Genomic DNA, 24,862 nt, shown 5'->3' with positions numbered 1-24,862 from the left:
TTGCCACAAATATTTCTCATGGATACACCTTCTTATAGATTACTGATCCTTATGAATTTTTCTTCAGAGCTTCAGAACGGTCCACAGCAATAGCTCTCCAGTGCTGCCAGGTGGTGTCATGCAGTTCCGCCCTAGGTCATGAGGACTTACAACTATTCCTGATAGAGACTTCTAGTTGCAGATTCCTTAACTTTGAATTCTCCCCAGGTGTCAGACTGGATCCAGAATATTTTCATGATCTGTACCCATGCGTGCCATTAAGTTGCGTTGTTCGGCTCCACATCTGTCATCGGCGGCTCCTGTGCCAGATATGATGTCACGGGTCCTATATAGGCGCCACCCCTGCACGCTGACTTTAGTTCTGGTCTTTCCATGCTAGTAAGCACTGATCCGAAGCGAGCTACCCCTCAGTAAATGTTTGACTGGCTTTTTTGACTTTTAGTCTAGACTTTTTTTGAGTTTCTATGGTGTGTCGATGATGTCCTCTAGGAAGACAGGGTTCAAGTCCTGCAATTCCTGTCATCAGGCGATATCAGTGACGGACCCGCACCTCGTGTGCCTTTGGTGTTTGGAGCGCAGCCACAACCCGAAGTCGTGCTCTGAGTGTCGGGCCATGAATCCAAAGTCTTTGAGGGACAAGTTCGTAAGCTAATGGCGGCCTGACGGTCGGCTCTATGCAGGTCGAGATCTCATTCGCATGGAATGCCCCAAGATCTGTCTCGGAGCCCAAAGTCATCTTCGTTCCGCTCTAAGTCCTCAGGGCGTTCAAGTAAGCGCAAGAAAAAGAAGTTGAAGCGAGTTTCGCGTTTTCCTCGTCTGTCGGCCCACGAGATGAGGGAGCATCTGTGCTCCAGGCCTCATTCCTAGGCCTGGGCCGACTCAGTGCCTCCCTGAGTTTCCGGGAACCGAAGCGACCCCTGCCTAAATTCATGAATTGTATGAGGCCATGCACCTAATTTTTGGGCAGCATGGCCCTGCTCAAAAGCCTTCAGGCCCTGTGGGGTTGGAAGGGGCCACCTCAGGTTCTGCGCCGGCAGCTATTGCTCCGATGCCTAGGGGAACCCCAGGATCGGGTTTCCCCGGGCAGAGCTGACCCTATTGTAATTCCTGACTCTGACTCGGGTCCAGATGGGCGTCATATGATGCCGATTTCGATGCCAGCAGGGGCTGTACATAGGTCAAAACCTGAGCCTTTTGGTTATGGCCTTAGCTTTGGGGATAAATGGGAGGGGTCAATGGACCTTTTAGAATACCAGTATCCTCAAGAATATATGGATGGGTGTTCAGACTAGGGTGAAGACAGCAGACTAGATACCTCTCCAGAAGCTGGCCTGCTTTCTTTCCCTACCATGGCTATGGAGGAGGGATTTTTATTTTCATGGGTGGTGTGAGGAGCAGCTGAGGTCTTAGACTTTGAGTTGCCTTCAGTGGCAGTCAGGACTAACCCTCTTACAGAGGTGCTTCTACCTGGAGCTTCATCCTCCAAACCTCTGCTCCAGTTCAATGAAGCACTTATAGATGTTCTACTGGGTACCTGTTTCAACCTGGCACAGGGGCTCCTGTGAATAAGACTATTACCCACTTCCATTGCTCTGCACCGGGTGACCCATGTTTTCTAACGCAACACCCATCCCTGAGACCTTTCTAATCCATGCTTCCACCTCCTATTGCACGTTCCCTTCCTCACCTCTTAATAGGGAATCCATGAGGCTAGATACACTATGGAAGAAGATGTTTTATTCCACCAGCTTGACATTGTGGTCTGTGAAAAGGGCATGCCTTTTGGGATGTTATTGCCATACATTGTGGGATACGGTTGCACAATTGCTGCCACTGCCCCGGAGGCGACCCAGGCTGTACTTTCCCAAGCAGTTGCTGATGGCAGAGACGCAGCAAAGTTCACGATCAGATGTGAACTGGACGTGACCGACTCAATGGGCAGAGCGGTTGCATCTACAGTGGCCCTGAGGCGCCAAACATGGTTGAGGATGGCTGGCTTTTCGGGGGTTGCCCAAGCCAATCTTGTTGACATGCCTTTTTATGGCACTCGTCTCTTTGGAAAAAAAGCAGACTCTACGCCAGAGCACTTCAAGGATTCTATGCTATGGCCAGGTCCTTGGGTCTGGCAGAGGCCCCTTGCCCCCCTCAGTCTACTTTTCGCCCCTTTCTTGGCTACGAAAGAGGCAACCCCCCCCCCACGTCCGTTCCTCTCCAGTCACCGTGCCATGAATGCTGCCCAGCCTCTTTGTGGTCGGAGACATGGGATCCACCAACGTTGTGGATCAGGGATTCAGCGGTCTGGCCAGTCCCCACTACATGATGGTTTCACTAAAACTAGGGATGTTTGGTATCAAATTTCTTGTATTAATAAACCCTCACTGAATGTAGTGATGTATTTATTAATACATGCACTCAGAAGGCACCTCTGAGGTGCCCCCTGGAAAGCTACCCGACTGCTAGTGTGTTAACTGACGGATCTAAACTAGTACAGCCACCTTGTACAGATTTCTGCGGTAAGAGCCAGCTCTCTTATAGGCCTAGTGTTAGTACAACCCAGAACTCTGTTTATTCTCTCATTGTGGAACAACAACAACTTGTAGCTCACAGGCCTTTTCTCGACCTTTGGATAGCACTCCCAGTTCAAAGTTCTGCCCTTGTAGTTGCTATGGCACCAACGGTGTTCCCATATTCTTTGGCGTTAGTGGTGGTGCATCTGTGAGGAAACGTAATTCATGTCTTTACATAACTAGGCGTCTGGCTGATCAAGGAATACAGCAGAGAGAACTGTTTAGCCCACACTCAGACAAAAGTGTCCTTGCTCCACCTCCTAGGATTCACCATCAGAGCCACAAAAATTGCCACTTTCAACACCAGCATTTTTAATCATTCTTAGGGTCGATCTTAAATGCTGCAGAGGGAAGGCGTACTCAAACCGAGAAGGTGATCCCGCCTCTCTTCAGACGAGATGTCCTCTTAGGTAGGAATGGTAATGAAGTTGTTGGGGATTATGGCTTTATATCTCGCAATAATGCCACACTGCAGATGTTCCCACTGCGAGATTGCTTTGTGAGGCAGTAGTCACACACAAGCAGAGGGTCACTGGAGGACCTAGTGTTGGTAAAGCCCAGAACTCACTGCAGTTTCCTCTGGAGGACCAGCACCAACTTGCTGCTCGTAAGTTTTTTTTTCTCATCCCACGTCCACAGGTGACCATTACCACGGACACCCCACTCATGGGGTGGGGAGCTCATCTCCACCCCATGAATGTTCAAGAATTCCTTGCCTCCATAACATAAGGGACATGCCATATTAACTGCTTGGAGCCCTTTGCTGTCCATCTAGCCCTCAGAGGTTTTTTTTTAAACTCATTGCACGTAAAACAGTCCTACTAAAGACGGGCAACACAACAGCAGGGCAAGACCCCTTCTAAGTGGGCTATACTCACCCAGGAAGTATGGAAGTGGGCTATCAGCAACAATACTCAGCTTTTAGCGGAGCATTTGCAGAGGGTGGATAACAATTTTGGGGACTGGTTGAGCAGGATGCATGAACAAGTGCACAAAAGGGAGTTGAACTCAAAAGTCCTTTAAAAGTACTTTTGCCAGCGGTGACTCTGATGTTCTTTCCCAAAAACTGTACCCTTGTTCCCATAATTGGCACAACCCTGGAACACAGTTAAGTCCCTTGTAAAAGTTAACCATGGTAGAAAGGACCCTGTGGCCAGGGAAGGTCTCTGAGGGCTGCAGCATGTATTATGCCACCCCAGGGGGCCACTCTCCTAGCACATCTACACTGTCTTGCAACCTGTGTGTGCCAGTGGGGAGAAAAAGACAAAGTCGACATTGGCTCCCCACTCAATGTGCCATTCCCACAAACCACTGCCTGTGGCATGGGTAAGTCACCCCTCTAGCAGGCCTTACATTCCTAAAGCAGGGTACACTATACCACAGGTGAGGGCATAGCTGCATGAGCAATATGCCCCTATAGTGTCTAAGTCCATTCTCAGACAATGTAAGTGCAGTGTAGCCTTATTGAATATATGGAATGGGAGTTTGTCGATACAAAAGCCACAGTTCCATAATGGCGTCACTGAATACTCAGAAGTTTTGTAACAAATTGCTCAGCACAATAAACCCACACTGATGTCAGTGTGGGATTCATTGAAAAATGCACACAGAGGACATCTTAGAGATGACCCTTGTATGTTAGCCAAACTGCTAGTGTAGGACTGACCGGTCTGTGCTAGCCTGCCACTTTCAGACAAGTTTCTGACCACATGGGGTGAGTGCCTTTGTGCACTCTGTAGTCAGAAACAAAGCCTGTCCTGTGTGGAGGTGCTTCACACCTCCCTCCTGCAGGAACTGTAATACCTGGTGGTGAGCCTCAAAGGCTCATACCTTGGATTACAGTGCCCCAGGGTACTCAAGCTAGTGGAGCTACCCGCCCCCCCTGGACAAAGCCCCACTTTTGGCAACAAGTCCAGTGGGAAAATTAAGGAAAACAGGGAGGAGTGACCACCCCAACCAGGCCCACCCCTAAGGTGTCCAGAGCTGAGGTGACCCCCTCCCTGCAGAATCCTCCATCTTGGTTTGGAGGACAGGGACCAATAGGATTAGGTTTGTGCTCCTCTCCCTAAAGGGAGTGGGCACAAGTAGGGTGTAGCCAACCTCAGGGACAGTAGCCATTGGCTACTGCCCTCTGACCCCTAAAACTAGGATTTAAGGGTCTCCCTGAACCCAGCTTACCAGATTCCTGGTGACCTGACAAGAAGGAGGACTGCTTAGCTGAAACCACTAGCAGAGAAGAAGGAAGAGGACAACTGCTTAGACCCCAGCACTACCAGCCTGCCTCCTTCTTCAAAGAACCTGCAAAAGAACAGCGATGCATCCAGCGGGACCAGCAACCTCTGACAAGCTCCAGAGGACTGCCCTGCACCTGAAAGAACCAAGAACGCCCTGTCCAAGAAGAAACCAACAACTAAGGACTCCCACCTCACTCCGGATGCGTGAGTCCTAACCACTCTGCACCCGACGCCCACGACCCGTGTCCAGGTGTCCCAACCAGCTAGAGAGGATCCCCAGACGATTCTTAATAAGTGCCCACCCTAGGTTGACCTCTCCACCCCTCCACGATGATGCCTGCAGAGGGAATCCCAAGGACCCCCCTGACCGCGAAAGCCTGCTAAGCACACTGCACCCAGCTGCCCCTGTGCCGCTGAGGGTGTGTTTTGTGTGCCTAATTGTGTCTCCCGCCCTCACCCCCCCCCCTCCTCCCAGTGCTCTACAAAACCCCCTTGGTCTGCCCTCCGAAGACGCAGGTAGTTACCTGTTGGCAGACTGGAACCGGAGCACCCCTGTTCTTCATAGGTGCCTATGTGTTTTGGGCCATCCTTTCACCTCTGCACCTGACCGGCCCTGTGTTGCTGGTGTGGTGACTTTGGGGTTGCCTTGAACCCCCAACGGTGGGCTGCCTATGCCCAGGAACTTGAACTTGTAAGTGTCTTACTTAGGTAAAAAACTAACCAATACTTACCTCCCCCAGGAACTGTTGATTTTTGCACTGTGTCCACTTTTAAAATAGCGTATTGCCATTTTAACTAAAACTGTGTATGTTACTGCTCTAATTCAAAATTCCTTACTTACCTGTGTGGAGTACCTTGCATTTTATATATTTACTTCAAATCTTGAATCTTGTGGTTTTAAAATAAATTAATAAAAGATATTTTACTATATAAAAACTATTGGCCTGGAGTTAAGTCTTTGAGTGTGTGTTCCTCATTTATTGCCTGTGTGTGTACAACAAATGCTTAACACTACCCTCTGATAAGCCTACTGCTCGACCACACTACCACAAAATAGAGCATTAGAATTATCTAATTTTGCCACTATCTTACCTCTAAGGGGAACCCTTGGACTCTGTGCACACTATCTCTTACTCTGAGATAGTATATACAGTGCCAACTTCCTACACTGAGGACCTAAGAAGACCAAGGACAAAGAAGAGTTACACCCGCAGAAGAGGAGAAGAAGAAGCAGCTGACCTGGTACCAACCCCACCGTCCTGTCTGCACTCCTCAACGGACTCTGCTCCAAAAGACGTCTCGTCCTGCAGATGAACCTCCAGAAACCTGGGAGGACTGCCTGCCTTCGAAAAAGTCTCCCATGAGCAACGGACCTGCTCTCCAACCATCTCTAAGGAAAGAAGCCTGTAGCCTCTAGAACTGCGAAGTCCTGACTCCTTAAGTCACCACTGCACCTTCTGTCACCCACCCGAGCGGAAGTGGACCTCCGGTGCCAGCAAGCTCTCCCAGCTGTCCAAAGTCTGAGTCCATCGTGGTTTCACCCCTCCTGGACTCCCTGAAGTCACCTGCAGCCTCTGCATGCAGCCCCCTGTTCCTCAGCATTTGAAGTGAGAGAAACCTGACACCTAAAGAAACCACTGCTCCTCTTGCCGCTGGACCGGGTTGAAGTGGACTCCTCATGTCAATGACGTGTCCCAGCTCTCCTGAGTTTGAGTCCACTGTGGTTTCACCCCTCCTGGTCTCCACAACGATGCTTACAGCCTCAGATCACAGGACCCCTAAACCGCAAGTGCTCCTGGACAAGGAAACCTAAGGACACCCCTGCATCTTTTGCCTCTGGGCCCTGGTGAAGCGGACTTTAAAGGTGCACATTTGTCCCCGAGCACCCCACCTTGCAGCTTACCTGTTGGTTGCCCTCAGACAGAGCCTGCAGCCTAAATCCATGCTGACCAGAGTGACCCTTGCCCAGTGCTCACCTTAAGTCTTATAAGATTGGTCCCAGGAGTCATCATAAAGTGCTTGTTTGCTGAATGTTTTTTTTTCCATAGGCTAACATTGAAGAACTATGAAATTGCACTGTCGATTTTTTTGCAAGTGAAAAGTATTTATGCTTAAAAATGTATTTACCTTTCAACAAAGTTTTTGGGCTTAAAGTATATACAAAAGAAGTGTTATTTTTCTAAATTGTTCTCAGATTTATTCTTTGAGTGTTCTTGCCTCTGTGAGTACAACAAATGCTTAGTACTACCCTGTGATAAGCCGAGCTGCTCATTCACACTACCACAAAATAGAGCATTAGTCCTATCTACTTTTGCCATTGTAAACCAATTGGGGATCCACTGGACTGTATGCATGGTGTACTTCTTTTTAGTACACCATATAGAGAGCCTTTCTACAAACACTTTAAGGATAGTTGGGCACAGAACCTTCTTTGTGCCTCTTGACTCCTGCCAGACTGTTTCCCCATCAGTTTCAGACCTTTCAAGCCTGCTCCAGAGGGTTGGCATACAAGCAGTGCCAGGGCCCTCGCCCCCTACTGCAGTCACCCCAGTCCTTTTGTGCCAGGGGATCAGGTGGACAAAGAGAAAGTCACAGGAGACGTCCATCATCCCAGTCTCCCTCTCGTACGGCATCAGCATTTAAGCCACCTTAATTCACTTTTAGCTTCTCAAATCCATCCTGTGAGATGTCCTGGAATGGCAATGCATCACATCTGACAGATGGTCTTCCATATTGTTTGGCAGGGCTATGCTCTTCTGTTCCTTTCCAACATTACACAGCTTCCGTCCTCATCAGTGGTTCTCAATAGAGCACTTTTCCTTCTTGCTGCAAGAGGTGCGAGCTCTACTGCCCAGAGGGGCTATTGAAAGGATTCCGGACTCTGAAATAGGGAAGGATCATTAGGGCATTTTTTGCCAGAAAAGGTTGGAGACTGTTGTCCTATTTTAGACACTCTGAATTCTGTCTTTCAAAATCTCACACTAGCCCAGGTTCTACCTGCCCTGGATATGGGCCTTGGACCTGCAGGACATGTAATTTCATGTGCCCATTCTGCAGTCTCAAGATGTTACCCATTATTTAAGGTTGGCCAAGAGTTTTTTTTAATTTGCCATGCCTCCCTTTGACCCCCTTGACTGTTCACAAAACTGATGATAATGGTTGCTCACCCGTCTTCGTAGGTTGGGCATTCCTCTACAACAACAGGCTGATGAAGGCAAGCTCACTAGTCATTCATCGTCCACCTCCAGTCGATGGCAAAGCTTATGATATCACTCTCAATCAATGAGCCGATGTTACATAGGACTATTCACAGGGATTTCCTTTATGGTAGCTGTCTTGGACACCTTGCATTTCAGGGCCTTTTCTTCATTGCAACGAGTCCAGGACATTTGCACTGTGATCCAGATGTTTCAGCCTCGGACCTGGATCTTGCTGAGAGTAGTTCTGAGGCTTTTTACACTGTTAGTCTCATGCAACCTGCTTGTCCACATCAGCAGGTGGTATATGTGGGCTTTGCAGTTGGATCTGAAGTCTTAGTGAGCCCAGCACCAATGAAACCTGTTGGAAGCCATCCAGGTTTCAGAGGACACAGCTTAAGACCTGCAGTGGTGGCTGCTCAACCGCAACCTGACCAGCACAGACCCTTTTCCCTTCCTTACCCAGAGTTAACAGTGGTGATGGATGCGTTCCTGCTGGGTTAAGGAGGTTATCTGAGAAAGGTGGAGATCAGAGGACTCTGTGGAGTTGCAGACCATTCATCTGGTGTTGTAGGCCTTCCTATTTTCCATCAAGGTGAGGCTGTTTAGAGATTCCTGTGCGCAACACTGCTGCCATATGGTATTCCATCAAACCGGGTGATGTTGGGTCCTGGGTCTTGAGCAAGCGGTGTTGCACCTTTAACGGTTGTTGAAATGTCAGGGCATGACGAACCGAGCTGGTGGTATCTGGCTGATTACAAATGGTGGCTGTACCCTGAGGCAAAGGCCATCTTCCAACAATGGGGAGGAACACTAGCTAGATCTTTTCACCACCTGCACATTGGAGGTCCTTAGAAGCCACTCCCTAGAAGATGTATTTTAGCTGGAGTGTTACACAGGCCTCCTTTTACGCCTTCCTTCCTTTCTTGCCCAGAGTTTGGAAGAAAGCAAGGAACAACAGTTCTGAAGTCATCGTAGTTGCCTGGGATTTTTCCTAGAGAGTGTGGTACCTGAAACATCTGAGCATGTGTGTCTGCTGTCAGATAAGGTTAGCACCTCCGGAGAATCTTCTGTTTCAGCAGCAGGGCAGGGTTCTCCACCCTAACCTGTGCAGTCTACACTTTCATGCATGGATATTGAGCAGTGGCAGTTGACAGTGTTTCAGTTGCAAATGGAAATTGTGGACTTCATCCTCGCTGTCGGGTGCCCTCTCAAGAAGTCTATTTATTCTGGACACTGAGACAAATGTTTGGTCTGGTGTGGAGTCGACAGGGCAGATTCTTTGCAAACCAAGCTTTTGGATGTTTTGTTAAGTGTTTTGTCTTTTGCCCAGCAAGGCCTTACAGTGGGTTATATTAAAGGTTAGTTACAGGCCCTTTCAGACCAACCATCATTGTTTTTATCACTTGTTGTGATGCATTTTCTTAAAGGTTTAACACGTTTCCTCCCAAACTGTTTGTGCTGCCACAGTTGGGCCTTACTTTGATCCTTACATTGCTCATGTGTTCTCCTTTCGAGCTGATACACAGCTGCTTTGTTGTATCTTCTGACCCTAAAAACTGTCTTGTCATGATAACTTCAGGTCATTGTATAAGTCAGCTCCGGGCTGGGTGAAACCAGTTCTGGGTTGCTTGTCATCCACTTCAGGGAGGACCTGGCCTAGTAGTTCAGACTGGACTGTTCTCATGAGAAGCAGGGTTAAGACTGATTTGCATATGACTGAATCCAAACTGAGGTGGCATGGTGAGCAGAATAAAAATGGGTTGGGATGCTACCCGAGCGATTTTCAATGGCTAGACCAATTGTAAGCATTCCCCCATCACCTTTTATGTGTTTTAGATAGAATATCCACCAGAAAGAGCATTACTAAAGGTTAGTTCTGGTTGATTTACCTGCCGTTGCAGCATACGTGAAAGAGTGGTTAGATCAATTACAAGCATTCCTTCCATCACCTTTTGCGTGTTTTAGATAGAGTATCCACCAGAAAGAGCATTAGACTTGAGAGGGACTACATATCCCAAGCTGCTTTGAGGCCCCAGGAGGCGGCCATTTTCACCTGCACCTGCACCCACTTGACACCAACGAGTGCTATAAAGCGCGTGGGGGCACTTCGCTGCGCGGGACGCGCTAAAGACTTGAGAGGGACGACATATCCCAAGCTGCTTTGAGGCCCCAGGAGGCAGCCATTTGACATCAACGAGTGCTATAAAGCGCGTGGGGGCACTTTGCTGCCCGGAAGAGGCTGGGCTGGACCACCCCCCTAACATTGACCATTCAAGTAGGCATCATTGGCCCTAGCTTTATGCATTATTGCTAATACTGTGCCACCCTGTAGGTTGCATTGTTATATTAATACTTTATAGAATATTTTATCACCAATCACAGTCCCAGATGGGTAAAAGGAAAGCAATAGAGGCAGGGGCAGTGCTAAAAACTAAGTGGAAAAGGCGTTATGGACAGAATTGACACTCTTCTTGGTGAATGCGAGGGAATTTTAACTACTTCTCAGGGAAATGACTTTAACTGTACTGGGGGGGGAGTGCTCCCAAACCAAAAGGAGGGCTGGCCCAAAGAAAATTGCTGAGATTTTGTAAAACATGGACAACAGGACACAGCCACTAGAGGGCAGGAATGTTTCCACCCACGCTGCTCCATCTCCAGTGAATGAGCCACCACTGGGCTCTAACAACTCCATCCAGTGCAGCAACCACTTTAGCCCGTTAATTAATGCCCCAGACTCACATGATGACCTCAACTCAAGTATCAGGGTGGATGGGCTAGTAGCCGCAAACACACACTCAACTCACATAAACCCACAGCACATTCAATGCATACAAGAACTAAAAAGGGAAGTATTAGAACTTAAACATATGGTTAACTCCTTAATTGCAATAGTAAAACAGTTAACTCTTCCAGATGCCACGGCCACCATGAACTATACCCAAAGCGCAATTACAACCCTAACAGACATTGCAACAAATCTGCCCAATTTATCAGCACCCAGTTGCGATGGCCTCCTCTCAGCCGGTGTTAAGACCAAGAACTTCCACCAGCCTCCTTTGCACAACAGCTTAGGCACAGGAAATGCACTAGATGACCATCACAAAATCCCCAAACTCATGAGCAACGCTGCCCCAAAATACTCTGTACAGGCTAACATTGATCGGTCTCTATCAGGAAACATAGTTCTAATGGTCAACGTTCCCAAGTTAAACTCACCAACACAAAGGGAAGGGGCAGACTCTATCAGAAACAAGGCAATTCACTGGCTCCGCCACGTAAGAGGCTGTCGCTCTGTAATACGTGAGGATATAATTAATGTAGCAAGATGGCCCGACCCGGGGACACATTTTGACATCTTAAAACTAACACTCAAGGACGGGACCATGGTGGACAATTTGGTGGCCCTAGATGCAAGAAGAAGCCCACCAGCACACTTGTGCATCCAGTTCAGATACCCTAGGCCACCCGCGTACTACGGGGTTTGCCCGAGCCACTGCCTAGCAAACGATTTATCTACCCTCAGTGAGAACGATTGACTTAAAGCTTCATCTGAAATCTATGCTGAAAAACCATGCAACCAACATATATCAATCGCCTCTGGGTCAACTGCAATCCCTAACACTGTCAGTGCAAGTACTTACTTTCCCCCTCATGACATATTCCCCCAGACCTCTGACGGCTTACTGTGCAAACATTACATAATTGCATCTCTCACCTTGCAGGAATATTGTCCACCAAATCAAGAACCGATAGCTAAGCATGCAAGCACTTCCCTCACCAGGGCCAGGTCAGCTCTACCAGAGAAACATCGCCACTTACCCCAGGTCTCATTGACCAACAATGGCATTGATCCACCTCCTCCCACTCAACCTTACCTGCCAAACCATACCCTGGCAGCCAATCATGTAAATACTAGGCCATTAGACAGGATAGCTCCTCCACTCACTGGGGTACGACTTGTCTCATGGAACGTGGCAAGTTTGAAATCTATTCTCCCTCTTCCATCCTTCACCTCTTTTATCGAAGAACACAACATATGCCTTCTTCAGGAGGCATGGTCAATTGATCCACTTTTTCGAACAGGCTATTCAAACTTCTATATCCCTGCCATGCCCAGCACCAGGGGCAGGCCTTCTGGGGGCTTGGCCACCTGATTAGAACATCACTTAACTGTCGTATATCACAGCTACCCACCGATTCCCCCGACCTGTTAGGTCTTCGCCTATCATTCGGGCCTGACACAGTTGTGAACATCTTCAATATCTACACTCGAGGGGTCAGGGTGGGCCAAGTCTCCAAAACTCTTTGTGTCCTGGCAGCCCTTTTGCAAAACTGTCCCCGCCATCCTAAAACCATTGTGGCAGGTGACCTTAATGTCACATTCAAACCTCTAGACTGGGATGATCTCTGGTCCACAGACGAGGAGGATCGAGCTTGGTCTATCCCCGCCCTGACCATTCCACCCATCAAGAGATGGATGCAGGCCGCTGTCCAAGTAAAATCACTGACCATGGAATTTGGGCTCAGGGCATTAAATGGCAGAACCAAATCAGACGCCAAAGGGCGTCACACATTCAACACATTCAACAAAACCAACCACACCAGCAGAATCGACTACTGTCTATTCAACATAGGATTATGGCCCCTAGTCATCGACATGATGATCATTGAGAGAACTGAAAGTGATCATAATCCTCTCTCTGTGCATACGTTAGCTTTGGGTAACCACTCGCCCACGATTAACTCCTCAGTAGCAGCACCAGAGGGCATTAGTCTGGTTAACGACAAACGACACCTAAAGTGGGACAAGGTTGCGGCTCGGCCCGCACGCATTAACGCAGCTAATAACACCCTAAAGACTACATTAATGGACCTAGAGGTGGGTCCCGCAATCCCCAATGAGGAAATAAGTTTAACCCACACCTCATGCTTCAGGGATATTGCAGCCCACTTCTCAGTATCCACAGCCCATGATGGCAAGAGACCTAAAGGTAGGAACCGCTGTTTCAATAAAATGTGCAGGTCCTCAAATAAGCACTTAATCCAAGCTATTAAATCCAAGGATGCCAACGCCATCCGCTTAGCTAGGAAGTCCTACAAGCTAGCCATACGTAAAGCAAAGCGTGACCAAGATGATAAGTGGTGGACAGCACTTAGCGACGCTGTGCGCGAGAGGAATTGTAGGCTGTTCTGGTCCCTGGCAGCGCGAGGCCCAGAAAGTAGTGGATTGAACATAACAACCAACATCGCCCCAAAAGACTGGGTAGACCATTTCAGTGGGCTGTACTCCCACGATCATGATAGCCCCACTCCTGTTCACATGGACCCCTGCCTAAACATTACTTTAGCACCCACCACTGAAGTGCCCCAGCTGTTCTCTCAAAATGACATAATATATTCCCTTGGCACCATAAAACGTGGCAGGGCCCCGGCTCAGATGGTGTTCCAGCAGACCTGTTTTCAACCGACATTCGAACCTGGTCAAGATACCTCACCATCTTAGCGAACGCAATGGCATCTGGGGCGCCTATCCCTGAGTCCTGGAAAGGGGCTATTTTTGTCCTAATCTTTAAAAAGTGTGCCAGATCACTCCCCTGCAACTACAGACCAATTAGTCTAATCGATTGTGTGCAAAAAGTTTTCTGCCACTGTCTCTTGGTAAAGATCGAAGACTGGATGACTGAACATGATATCATTAGTCCCCTCCAAGCTGGTTTCTGGAAAAAAATATCTACCACTGACCAAGCCCTCAGGTTCCTATTTTTATACTGGAAAACAGTGCTCATTGGTAAAGGAAGCCTATATGTAGCTTTTGTGGATCTAAAGTCTGCATTTGACCTAGTACCTCGCATTACTGAAGGTCAGTTCTTGTTCATTTAGCTAGTTGCAGCATACATGAAAACATCGAGCATTTGCTCCTCTTTAAAATCCGTTATTAAAGCCTTCATTGAGTATCTCAAGAGAGCCTCTACCCTCTCTGTGGAACCTAAATGTGGTTTCACATGGCTCACAGTTCAACCTTTTGAGCCACTTCATTCCTGTGACACACAGTTCTTGTCTTGGAAAGTGGCCTTTTTACTGACCATCACCTCTGTGACATATGAGTGAGCTACAGACATTGACTTTAGAGTGACCCTTCATCTAGGTCCATAAAGATAGGGAAGAGTTAGAACTAACATTAAATTCCTACCGATGTTTCATGTTAACTAAACTATTGAGCTGCTGATCTTCCTGCACTCATACGCTATATCAGAGAGGACACTCCCTTCATTAGATGTTAAAATGCTTCTCCTCTACTACATTGACAGAACCAAGTCCATCTGCAAATCAAAGTAACTGTTAGTAGCCTTTTGTAATCCTCACAGGGGACATCCCATCAGTAAAGCTGATTTTGCTAAGTCGATTGTCAAATGAATTCAAACTTGCTAAGCCAAAGATAGCACACATTGCCTGTGCCCCAAAAGTTCTTTCCACATGGAAGAATGTAACCATTATGGTCTTCTGGGGAAAGATATCTTTAGTGGACATCTGAAAAGCTTCCACTTCGTTCACACCACATGCTTGTACTAAACACTACTTTGTGAATGTTAGAGGCGTCCAGCAGGCTTTTGTTTGTATTAAGAACATCTGCTCACTAGCCAGCTCTTTGGGAAGAAACTACTTCATAGTTCATGCAAAATGTTTATATCTACAGCCACACATGCTATGAACTGAAAACATTACTTGCCCAATAACCATCTATCTGATAGACATCTCACCACAGATTCGTTATCATAGAATATCCCCAGGTGTCACACTCAATTTCGAGCAATACCCCTGTGCCCCAGTAGGTGGCATCATTCAGCTCTGCATCAGTGGAAACATCAATGCCGAAAGTGATGTGCGCGGTACCTATATAAGTGCCACATCGGCACGCTGATGTCCGTTCTTTCCTTTCCGCACCAGGTAGCGCTGATCCTGTCTGAGCAACCCATCAGTCCTTTTTTGACTGGTCTTTTTTGACAAATCTTTTTGAGATTTTCATCTCCTGCTGTGAGGATGTCACCAAAGAAACCAGCTGGTTTCAAACCATGTGGGGCACGTCATAGGCAAATGTCAGTGACAAACACTAATTTTGTGTATGTGTCCACTCAACATGGCACCATGCACCCTAAGGTGCTGCCAAACTGACCCCTCAAGCTCCTCTGTTCCCAACGTCGGTCAGTTGCTTGGAGTTTGAGGTCCCGTATGCGTGGTAGACATTCATCAATTGTAAGTCATAGAGGAAGTCAGCTAAGTCCCTCAAACACAAGACGTCGAAGAGGTCCAAACACACTTCAACTTCACTGTGTCCGTCAGTCATCAGACAAGACAAGAGAGCTCTGTCTCTCAAGGCCACAGGAGTCAGTGGGAACCTGATCCTGGGTCCACTCCGCTCTTCACCGATTTTTCCGGAACAAGCCCTGCCCAACTAAAAGAATGTTATGAGGCCATGTGTCTCATCTTTGGGTGGTCTGGCCCCTCTGCCCCGTGACCCCCCTCCCTGGGCCGATTTCAGCACTGGGGATCCCATCACCTGAGTCCCTTGCATTCAAAGGTGCATGGGCAACAGGTCACCCACCAAACTCTTGTGAACTGCAGGGGCATCCCTAGGCCCCGCGACCCCAGCTAGCTCCCTGAATACAGTGGGAGCCAACATTGCTCCCGCCTGCAGGGAGCAGCTCCCCAATGCTGCTCCCTGCGGACTCAAGCATTTTTGGCACCAAGTCTCCTGCCCTCTGGGAGCAGACTTGGTGTTTGCTCCCGCTTGGTGGAAAATTCAAAAACTGCTCCGGCCAAGTGAGAGCAAACATAGGGAAACTGATAAGTTTGAGGGTGAGCTTCCGGGACACAGCTGCTGAACTGGACCCGTGGGATGTGGTCTCCCAAGTCATTAATGGTTCATGATGAGGAGCCTGACTCCCCTTTATGAATACAGTCCTGAGGGTGGCCTCCCCAACAGCGCATAGAATGCAGCCCGCCATTTTGTTTTTTTGTTTTTTCTGATCCTGTGAGAATTTTGTGGGATTGCAACATTTTTTGCTGATTTCTATTTTAAGTTTTTGGCCCCAGTATCCCTACCCTGCCCCCTTAAACACATTTTTTTTTTTCTACGTTTGAGGACGAGGGACCAAGTACCCGAGTCCTGTAATGGATGCCAGCAACATTTTTGGGATGTTTCTGGCAGCCAATCAGAGTGCTCATTCTTGCAGGAGTCTGACTCCTGTAGGAGTGAGATGGCCCAAGGGAAATTAAGCTCCCTGGGAGAATTAGAACGCTCTATTTTTAGACTGCTGCTCCCACGAGAATCTCTCAAGAGTCTTGCAGACCCAACTGTCCAGATATACAAATATTTTTTAACCTTAATTTTTCAAAAACTATTGAATGGATTTACAACAAATCACAAAAACACAATCTGCATAGCAATATCTAGCTTCCTGTCAAATTTGGTGTAAGTCAGTTCCGCAGTTTTTACTGTAGCTCAGCTTAAAAGAAAGCCTGGGAATTTTGTATTTTGCGACCGCCTATTTTCTCAGCTCCTGCATAATGAATCATCCTGAAACTCCCCAGGAAGGAGCTGAGGTGGATGAACCTTTTTTTGGAACGTTTTGTGAAGAGTTGTCAAACCGGGCCAAAGTGTATATGTGTGTGCGTACAGAGACATTATAGTTAGGAAATAGATTTTTAAATACAAAAGGCTACAGGGATGTTATAATAACTATAACAGCTGAATTTCTATGGTTTCTATGGTTTTGTGCGTGTAAATTCGGAACTTAACTATAACGTCCCTTTGACCTTTGTTTTTTCAGTGAATTTCTCATTTTTATTTAAATCTATTTCCCCTTGTAACCTTTGGCTTTTTAAAAAAAATTCTAAGATTTTTTTAAAGTTAAGTAATATTAAATTACCTTACATTAATCAAAGGGCGGCGCGGATTGGCCTGTGACCAGGCCCTGTGTCATACCCTCCCCCATAAGCATCCAACATTCGCTACACACAGCCTTTGGCTGTCTGAGGCAGGGGTTGGATGCAGGGCCTGGCCTGCGACCCGGCCCTGCAGCCAGCCCCCTTAGGCATCTAACCCCTCGTCATGCACGGCCTTTGGCTGCAGGCCCTGGCTTATAGGTCTTTTTGGCATTTGCATACTCATAGTTAAACGGTAGACCAACAAGCTATTTTTCAACATGAGATGTCAAGGAAAACCCTGCTCATCACAGTAACTACGGAAGATATTGTTCATTCAAAAGAGCAACAATGCATTCACCTCCATTAGGGCTTTCAGAAAAAAAACAATAAGGTGGAATTGCAGAGAAAACGCACTTGCTTTTCCTTGGCCAAGAGCAAGAAGTTAGGATGATTTGTACTTTACGGAAGTGGAGCTTCTAATAGGGCACCTGCTTTGTTTATATTGGTAAGTGCTTCCCGTTGTGGTTACATTTCTGTGAAATGAGTGTTACTGCTGTAGGAGGCTGGCTCAGTATATGGTGTACACCTATAAGTGAGGCACCCTGTACTGAGTCCAGGCAACACTTAGTGATATTGTAGCGGTTCTAGAGCAGCTGAGGTTTATCCAGAAGGATGCAAAGTGGTTGCAAATACCACACAGGTCAGTCAATGATGTACACACTAAAGAACCACACCAGTATTCGAAAAATATGTTACATTTATTGTAACACACACTCTAGAACTAACTTTGGTGTATCTCCTAACGGAGATATGAACATATGAAAATATATTTAGCAACAGGTAATAAAAGGCATAAAATAATATTGGCCCCTTTGGGGGGGGCAAACCATATACTAAAAAATTGTGATGCAGAAATAACTCCCAACCCGCTCTACCACCCAAAGACCCTTAGGACTTTGGCAGTACTAAAACCCAAAGGTAAGTAGGTAGAATTCCCCAGTCGCCCGTGTGCAGAGTTATAATCCCAGGTCAGTGTCGATAGTGTAACATGGTGAAGTCGCAGTTTTCGCATTTTAGGACCCTTCCCAGAGGACCCCGAGGAGACCAGTTGGGAAAGGGGAGGTTGGATAGTGCCCCTACTCAGTTATACCCAGAACTGTGGAGTTCCTACACCAGGGAGCCTAGGTTCATAGGGGTGAAGGTATGTTGGAACCTCCTGTTGAAGTGAGTGGGGACCTCAGTTGTCCAGCTGCTGTTGTGACCAGTGGGCCAGGTCGGCAGAACCCAGGCATGGATTCCTGAAGAAGAGAGAGGACAGAGTCCAGATCACACAGAGGTGCCCATGCAGTGCAAGAGGGCTATGCCCACCCTTCTCGGAGATGCTTTCCTGTTGGACAGTGGAGAAAGAAGTGCAGCTGTGGAGTCCAGGCGATGCAGGAAGATCCCAGGAGTCATTGCAGACGGGTCAGTTGTTAGCGGGATCACCAACAAATGCAGGAAAGCATTGCACAGAGTGTTGCAGGAGTGGCATGGACCATCAAGTTCCAGGTGACCCAACCTTGGTTGGTAGGTAAGGGACAGACCTCAGCAAGCAGGAATCGTTGGAGCCCCCAGGTAGCCCCTCTGGCAGCCAACACAGGGAGTCACAGCGAGGCCTCAGCAGCACAGCAAAGAGGGATGCCCACGTTGCAGGAGTTGTAGAGAAGATGTCAGTCTTGGAGATGTGTAGTGCTGGAGGCTGGGGCTTCTTGGAGCTAGGAAATCTCCGGACTGGAGAGCCAACCAGCCTTGGCAACGACAAACACACGTGTTGCACAGGGGTTTCCGGTCAAGCAGCTCCAGCGAGGGACCACAGACCTCCCAGTTGCAAGGAAGATAGATCAGACCTCCGGAGAGCCAAGGAACCACCACCTGTATTGTAGAGCCTTGTTGTCGTCGCTGAGGTGCCTGCAGATGCACGGGAGTGACTCCTTCACTACAAGGGAAATTCCTTCTTGCTTCCCTAAGTGCATCCAGAGTCCCTGTGACTCTGGAGGGTGCACGGCCATGGGTGTTGCAGAAGTCTTGCAGAACTTGGAAACAAAGTTGCAGTAGGAGCCCTCCTACTGGTTATAGTCTTGCTCTTAGTTCCAGCGAAGAACAGCAGTGGTTCCGGTGTCCAGGTTGCAGAAGTGTCTTGCAGAGGAGACTTGTAGACGGTTCCTGAAGTCTTGCAGACAAATCTAGGGTCCCACTCGCAGGGGAGCCCTTAAGTATCCCAGGAAGGGGATTGGACACTTTCTGCACGGTGCCACCTATCAGAGGGGGGTCAGGGACATCACTCAGCTGGACTAACCAATCAGATGCTTCCAGGGGCCTCTAATCATTTTATTAATAAGATGGCAGAATCAAGTGGCCACCTGGTAGAGCTCTGTGCGCCTCCCTAGGGGATGAGCTGGACAGAGGGGTTGTCACTCTCCTGTCCATTCCATGGTTTTGCGACAGAGAGGGATCCAGAAGTTCCTCCACTGGAGCAAACTGCTTTATGCAAGCAGGGCACCATATGTGCCCTTCAAAACAGTGTGGTGGTTCTCAGAGGCACCCCCACCCCAGCCCAATGAAACCTATTTCTAAAGGTGCGGTAGTCACACCTCTCTTTTACTGGAAATCCTTTGTTCTGCCTTCCCTTGTCCGAGTTAAGCTCAGCAGAAGGAGGGTAGAACAGTGTCTGGAGTCAGCGGCAGCATGGGCTGACATGCATACCCTGCAAGTCTGTATTGGCAGATATGGTGTAGTGTAGCCATTTTTAGTATAATTTTATGCACGTTAGGTTAACATATTAGGCCTCTGAGCACTTTGCCTTAGACACGTTTTATTTTGCCTTGCACTGTTATTTTACAATAACCAGTTTTACGGTCTTGTTTTATTCTTTCTATCACACTGTTTAGCTTAGTTCAGCACTGTGTTCGTCAACACTGCATTCTTTCTCACCCTGTGCTTCAGTCAAGGCTTCAGTCCTTGACTGAACATTGCCGGTACATTGCCGGTACACGTGGTAGAAGTTTAGTCTTTGGTGTTTGTAGCCGATACACATCCTTATGTAGGGACATTATATTAGATCTGCATGTTAGTTATAAAATCACTTTCTAGTCCTAGTACAGGCCCGAGGGAGATTCCGACCAGGAACCTACAACTAGATTCTGACTGCCCCGTTGCAGATGCTGATGCAGCTTACAGGCCTTTGCTCAGGTATGAGGGTTGATGTCCTCCCGGGGGAACCTGAAAGGCAGGCTTAGAGCTTTCCATGCTGTGCTCATAATATAACTTGGAGAGAACTTAATAAAGTTGCACTATGATAGCCTTATTCTTGTGCTTCACTCTCATCGTTACTATTTTATTCCTACTGTGTTGTTTCGTTCTGGTTATTGCAGCTCACATCTTACTATATAAAATGCAGTTGTTTTATTAAACCAATCTTTAAAACTTAAAACTGCCTTTGTCATTTTTATATGAGACCGTACTGTGTATGAGAGCACCCGTTGTGACCTGAGTGACTACGACTTCCCTGGGAAGTAATAAGATGTCATGCGCTCGGCTGCCCAATTGTCTCTTCCCTTCGGGAGAGATAAGGCACTGCTAGTTAGCCGGGGCGTAACCCGGATTTGGGGTGACAAGGGTCCTTCACCGTGGGTCAGACTTAGTCCCCCACACTGTGAACGATCTTGCCGCCCAAAAATCCAGTAGTCTCATTAGGATAATGAGAGCCTATGCGACAATGGGAGATCCCCTAGGGAACCCTCAAAGTACCTGGTATCATGCAACTAACACTGGAATCTGTGTAGTTGCATGATTCCAGTATGTGTGATACCAACATGCCTATGTTTGGTAAAGCCATTTTGTAGTTGGACATCTTGTGTGGATCAGTGTCCACTACATACCTTAAGATGGCTTCACCACACTTACAAAAGCCCATGAAATGAAGTTGGTTTGTAGGGGCACCTCTTCTCATGCAGGGGGTGCCCCACAGTGAGAACCATCCACCCTGCCCTTAGGCTGAAGGGCCCACCTTAGAGGTGACTTACAGGATCAGAGTGCATTGACCGTTATATAAGGCCAACCTTATATCTGTAGTGAAAGGTGCATGCATGCATCTGTTTTCCTGACCACTTGACAGCAGACAGGAAAACAGATGAAAAGTCTGCTCTCAGCACGCAGGAGCAGTTTACCACCAAGTGGGAGCAAACTACTAGGTCCTGAGGTTGGGAACCTCTGGACATAGGGAGCCGGCCCTGGGGGGGTGACGGCCCCTAGGGGCATTAATGGCTTCTGGAGGGGAGGGGACGCATGGCCCCCCCCTCCTTTCTTTACCATAGGGCCAGCTCTGGGGAGGTGGTAATATCCAGGGCTGAAAACAGCCTGGAAGAGGGTGCAGCGTGGCCCTCCTTCAACTTAAATATTAAACATGCCCCAGGGAGTTATTGGCAAAACAAAAAATGCTTTAAAAAACTAGGGCTAGATGGTGTGTGTGTGTGTGTGTGTGTATGTGTATATATATATGTTCGATGGCATGTGTAGCTGCAGATACACATGCTGTGCACATCCCGCCATCTGGTGTTGGGCCCGGAGTGTTACAAGTTGTTTTTCTTCGAAGAAGTCTTTTCGAGTCACGAGATCGAGGGACTCCTCCCATTTCGGCTCCATTGCGCATGGGCGTCGACTCCATCTTAGATTGTTTTTTTTCCGCCATTGGGTTCGGACGTGTTCCTTTTCGCTCCGTGTTTCGGGTCGGAAAGTTAGTTAGAATCTCAGAAAATTTGTCGGTATTGTTTGCGTTCGGTATCGGGTTAGTTACAACAGATCGACACCGACTTTTGAAGAGCTCCGGTGGCCCTTCGGGGTTTTTTCGATCCCCCCCGTCGGGGCCTGGTCGGCCCGGCCACGTGTCTCTTCAAGGCTGATGGAACGGACCCCATTCCGCTTCTGCCCAAAATGTCATAACAAGTATCCATATACAGATCAGCATCTGGTCTGTAACTTGTGTCTGTCTCCAGAGCACAAGGAGGATACCTGTGAAGCCTGTCGAGCGTTTCGGGCGAGGAAGACATTAAGAGACCGAAAAGCGAGAAGACTGCAGATGGCGTCGGCGCCAACAGGACAAGGGCGTTTCGAGGAGGAAGAAGAAACCTTCTCCATCCAGGAATCGGACTCGGACGAGCTCGATCCCGAAGAAACGCCGAAAACCGTGAGTAAGACGTTGAAACATAAAACTCACGAGAAGACAACGAAAGCCCAGGGGACGCCACCGCAAACAGGCCATGGCTTAACCCAAAAAATAGGTGACCGATCATCGGCACCGAAAAAGGGCATGCATGTGGCGAAGTCATCCGACTCCGGTCGAGATACCGCCACACAACAATCTCTGGCCCGAGACAGCGGCTCCGAGCAGATTCGGCACCGAGACAGTGGCACCGAAATGGTTCAGCACCGAGACACCACGACGCCGAAAATAAAGGTTTCCTAGGAGCCCAAAAAGGCGATCGAAAAGATTTCGATCCCGAAACATCCAGCCTCGGAACCGAAAACAGGTTCCTACACAGAGGAACAGGGATTGTCCTCCCAGATGCAAGGACATAAGTTCTCAGAGGAACTTGAATCTGTTGAGCCAGACTACACTCAAAGAAGGCTCCACATTCAAAAAGACACAGGGAAGATAAGCACTCTTCCCCCAATTAAGATGAAAAGAAGACTTGCCTTTCAAGAAAAGGACAAGCAGCCACAGGCAAAGGTGGCAAGACAAACAACTCCACCACCATCAATGCACACATCACCGGTAGCCACTCCACCACTGATACAATCCCCGACTCATACTGCAATGAGTCAAGATGATCCTGATGCATGGGACCTTTATGATGCTCCTGTATCAGATAACAGCCCAGACTGTTACCCTGCGAGGCCGTCGCCACCTGAAGACAGTACATCCTACACGCAGGTGGTCTCAAGGGCAGCTGCGTTTCATAACGTCACCTTGCATTCAGAACCGATTGAGGATGACTTTTTGTTTAATACACTCTCCTCCACTCATAGCCAATACCAAAGCTTACCTATGCTCCCGGGAATGCTAAAACATTCCAAACACATATTTCAGGATCCTGTAAAAGGCAGAGCCATAACTCCAAGGGTGGAGAAGAAGTACAAGCCACCACCAACAGACCCTGTTTATATTAAGCAGCAATTAACACCAGATTCTGTGGTTGTTGGGGAAGCTCGCAAGAGAGCAAACTCTCATACCTCGGGAGATGCACCACCTCCAGACAAGGAGAGTCGCAAATTCGATGCTGTGGGTAAAAGAGTTGCAGCACAAGCAGCAAACCAATGGTGTATTGCCAATTCACAAGCACTTTTGGCAAGATACGATAGAGCTCATTGGGACGAAATGCAGCATTTCATAGAACACTTACCCAAAGAGTTCCAGAAAAGGGCACAACAAGTGGTAGAAGAAGGACAAAGTATCTCCAATAATCAGACACGGTCATCAATGGACGCAGCAGATACGGCTGCAAGGACAGTAAATACTGCAATAACGATAAGGAGACACGCATGGTTGCGTACGTCAGGATTCAAGCCGGAAATATAACAAGCCGTGCTGAATATGCCCTTTAATGAACAGCAGTTGTTTGGGCCGGAAGTCGACACTGCTATTGAAAAACTCAAAAAAGATACTGATACCGCAAAAGCCATGGGCGCCCTCTACTCCCCACAAAGCAGAGGCACATTTCGCAAAACACAATTTAGGGGAGGGTTTCGAGGTCAACCTACAGAGGCCACAACCTCACAAGCAAGGCCCACTTATCAAAGCCAATATCAGCGGGGAAGTTTTCGGGGGCAATATAGAGGGGGACAATTCCAAAAAAATAGAGGGAAGTTCCAAAGCCCCAAAACCCCTCAAAACAAACAGTGACTTCCAAGTCACACATCCCCAACACATAACACCTGTGGGGGGGAGACTAAGCCAATTTTACAAACATTGGGAGGAGATAACAACAGACACTTGGGTACTGGCAATTATCCAGCATGGTTATTGCATAGAATTTCTCAAATTCCCTCCAAACGTCCCACCGAAAACACACAATATGTCAAAACAACATATAGATCTTCTAGGGCTAGAAGTTCAAGCATTACTACAAAAGGACGCAATAGAATTAGTACCAAAACACCAGAAAGGAACAGGAGTTTACTCACTGTATTTTCTAATACCAAAGAAGGACAAAACTGTGAGACCAATACTAGATCTCAGAACACTAAATACCTACATCAAATCAGACCACTTTCACATGGTGACATTACAAGACGTAATCCCACTACTCATACAACAAGACTACATGACAACACTAGATCTGGAGGATGCGTATTTCCACATACCGATACATCCTTCCCACAGGAAATACCTAAGGTTCGTATTCAAAGGAATACATTACCAATTCAAAGTGTTGCCATTCGAAATAACAACTGCGCCAAGAGTCTTTACAAAATGCTTGGCAGTAGTAGCTGCACATATCAGAAGGCAGCAGATACACGTGTTCCCTTACTTAGACGACTGGTTAATCAAGACCAACACGCTAACAAAGTGTTCACGTCACACAAAGTATGTCATACAGACCCTTCACAAGCTGGGTTTCTCCATCAACTATGCAAAGTCACACCTTTTGCCGTGTCAAACACAGCAATACTTAGGAGCGACAATCAACACAACAGAAGGGATAGCCACTCCAAGTCCACAAAGGGTTCAAACATTTCACAAGGTGATACAGGCCATGTATCCAACACACAAGATACAAGCAAAAATGGTATTAAAACTCCTAGGCATGATGTCTTCATGCATAGCCATTGTCCCAAACGCAAGATTGCACATGCAGCCCTTACAACAATGCCTAGCATCACAATGGTCACAGGCACAGGG

At 47.7% G+C, this 24,862-nt stretch overlaps 1 protein-coding gene across 1 annotated transcript in view; it reads left to right on the top strand.

Moving 5' to 3' along the window:
- The window catches only part of WASHC4 (WASH complex subunit 4), a 923,504-nt gene that overhangs the window by 648,196 nt on the left and 250,446 nt on the right, over positions 1-24,862 (top strand). The window lies entirely within an intron of this gene.

The sequence above is a fragment of the Pleurodeles waltl genome, chromosome 4_1 (genome assembly GCF_031143425.1).
Source record: "Pleurodeles waltl isolate 20211129_DDA chromosome 4_1, aPleWal1.hap1.20221129, whole genome shotgun sequence".
Taxonomy (NCBI): Eukaryota; Metazoa; Chordata; class Amphibia; order Caudata; family Salamandridae; genus Pleurodeles; species Pleurodeles waltl.
The sequence above is the reverse complement of the archived record's forward strand: the minus strand, read 5'-3'. Positions and strand labels throughout refer to the sequence as shown.